Raw genomic sequence first — 3,095 nt, forward strand, 5'->3', positions numbered from 1 at the left:
CCAGCGAGCTAAGTCTCTGGTTTCGGTTTTGAGTTCTTCCATGAACACAGCAGGGCCACCACAGAAAAGGACCTAATAGCAGTCCTATTATAAATGAGCTTAATAATCACTGATATAATTTTAGGAATTCTTATAGGATCATCATTAAATCTTAGGTCATCTATTTGTCTATATGGCATCACTACAAGACAGTACATCTTCCTGGATCTGCAGAGATCTGCTCTAAAGAGGTGTGCTACTATTTAGTGATTGTTATATATGTTTAATAGTAACAGGAAAAGCATATTAACAGCAGGAATCTTTCCTAAAATGAATCCCTTACAGCCTTGCTTAATAAGAGCAATCCTGACACAGATTATATTCTAATCTGAAGCAGGCCATCTCGGGATGATCACCTGCTAGTTACTAGCTTGTCCAATTATGGCTCCTGACAGGCACCACCAACGACAGCAGTTAGTTGCTGCTGCAGCAAGTCTAGGATTTGGTAGCTACTGAATACCAGGCCACTAGCAATCAAAGCTCAGATAAATAAGCCTGCAGCTTGAGCACTGAGAACCACAAGTCTCAGCCCTACAGCCTGGAGCCATAAGCCAGGCCTTTAGTTCTCAGTAGCTGGGAGCTTTTGAGTCTGTCAGTCTAGGTCACAAGCTCTTGGCATTGAAGGACCCTAGTCTGCCAATATTAGAAGAGCTATTCCTTTCCTAGGCGTGACTTCCAAGTAGAGTGAAAAGACCTCAGCCAGCTGCTTGTTAGAGCTGACCTTATTGAAGTCGGCCGACTCATCCTTTTCCAGGCTTGTTCCTGATCCTGCAACATGAATGGGAAGAAATGTAATGAAGTTTTGGGTATTTGGTAAAATCTCCATTATGTTAAGTCTCTTAGGGTCACCAGGACTTAAAGTAGCCATGACTTTTTGTTTTGTTTTGTTTTATTTTACATAAAGAGTCAGACTATTCTCCGGCCAAGAGATCAATATGCACATAGGTCACATTGAAGACCTATGGGGACCATCCTGGCTGGTCAGCCCCATGGAAAAAGAGTGGCTGACATTTCCCACTCCTCTACACTGAGTAGATCTGATCACTTTCTTTTGTCTATCCTCAGGACCTTCCCATACTCTTACATCCTGGCTTCTAACACTTTCGGTTTCCTTTTTTTGTTGTTGTTTTGTTTTGTTTTTTTATTTTTGTTTTGGTTTTGGTTTTTTGAGACAGGGTTTCTATGTATAGCCCTGACTGTCCTGGAACTCACTCTGTAGACCAGGCTGGCCTCGAACTCAGAAATCTGCCTGCCTCTGCCTCCCAAGTGCTGAGATTAAAGCGTGCACCACCGCTGCCTGGCCACTTTCAGTTTCCTTAAAGCCCCAGGAGAAATGTTTTTGCTTTTATCTTTCCCTGTATTCTTAATTACAGACATCACACATACTCTATCCAATACAAATGTCTCCCCTAAAGATATCTGATTAGCATTCCATACATCTTAATGACAGTCAATCTCAACATGCTGAAAATGGGACCTACAGCGTCTCTCTACTCCTCTCAATGATGCTCCCGCTGTTGCAGTCATCTGTGTACCACCTGTAAGACAGATGCATTGAGCTTACTGCAAGAACTATTGCTAGTGGGAGTAAGGGGAGGGGAAAGGGAAGAGTACGAAGAGATACAGTAGCATTAGGAGGAGTGTGAAGAGATACGGTAGCATTAGGAGGAGTGTGAAGAGATACGGTAACATTAGGAGGAGTATGAAGAGATACGGTAGCATTAGGAGGAGTGTGAAGAGATACGGTAGCATTAGGAGGAGTGTGAAGAGATACGGTAGCATTAGGAGGAGTATGAAGAGATACGGTAGCATTAGTTGGGTGGTGGTAGCCCACACCTTTAGTCCCCAGCACTAGGGAAGCAGAGGCAGGTGTCTGAGGTCAGCCTGGACTACAGAGGGAGTTCCAGCACAGCCAGGGCCACATAAAGGCCACAAAATCAAGCTGAGGTGGGGCTGGGGAAGGTGGGAGTGAGGGGAGAAGAGTTGACTAGGAAGAAACGAAGGGCATTTTAGGTTGGAGTTCCCCAAATTAGAAGGGGTAGGGTGAATTCAAGAACCTTCCCAAAGGAGACCTAGAATACGTGTTCACCTCCTTTACTTCCTTTTTGGTATTTTCTTCAACTTCATCCAGTAGGTTAGACTTTAGAGGGTATGATGGGACAAAGGGCTTGAGGGCATGGTTCCTGGCATTAGGAGTTGAGTTAATTTCCACTATGGAGTGTGAGTTTGTGTAACAGTTGTTACGAGTGGGAAGTGAGACCAGGCCCTTGTTTCTAACCTGACAAATTCTTTCCTTGACTCTAGGGGTGGAATCCAGGGCCTCATACAAGTCAAGCAGATGCTATGCCCTGAGCTACACCCTGCCCCAGTCTCCTGCTTCAGATCCTGATCAGAAGTGAAGACCTCGCTTTCCCATGGGGACCATCCCCCGGTCTGCTGCAAGAAGGTAAAGAAACAAGCTCCTGCTTGCTTTTTTGGGTCCTGGAGTTTTTACAACCATGTAACCGATTGTTATGTTTTCTTTAGGCGCCCTGTTGCCAACTCATTTAAAGTTTGATGCGCTAATCTCTTTGAATGATGACAGGTCAGAACTGTAACCTCGAGACATTTTCAGGTAAAGGCAAGACACAGGCACTCCTTGATTTTGTTTGTGGGAAGTCTGTTCTAGCCCACAGGGGAACAGGCCCATCACTGTAAGGGAATTGGAAAAGCCATACTGACATCTGGTAGTTTTGAGGAGTGTTTAGAACTATGGACAGAACCTTTTTTGGAGAAGTTATTTTAAGTTCTTGTTTGTAAATGGGGCTTAGTGAACACCTCTGGTTTGTAAGCCGGCATAAGTGAGCACTATTCCTACAACAGCTCTCCTCACTAGCTTTGTATTGATGTCCTCACTAGCTTTGTATTGATGTCCTCACTAGCTTTGTATTGATGTCCTCACTAGCTTTGTATTGATGTACTCACTAGTTTTCTGGGACTGCTGGATTTTTTTTTTTTCTTTTTCCAACTGGAGGGACGGAAGTGCCCCTCTTCCTTCTTCTGCCTCCTCCTTTTCC

The sequence above is a fragment of the Mastomys coucha genome, unplaced genomic scaffold (genome assembly GCF_008632895.1).
Source record: "Mastomys coucha isolate ucsf_1 unplaced genomic scaffold, UCSF_Mcou_1 pScaffold21, whole genome shotgun sequence".
Lineage (NCBI taxonomy): Eukaryota > Metazoa > Chordata > Mammalia > Rodentia > Muridae > Mastomys > Mastomys coucha.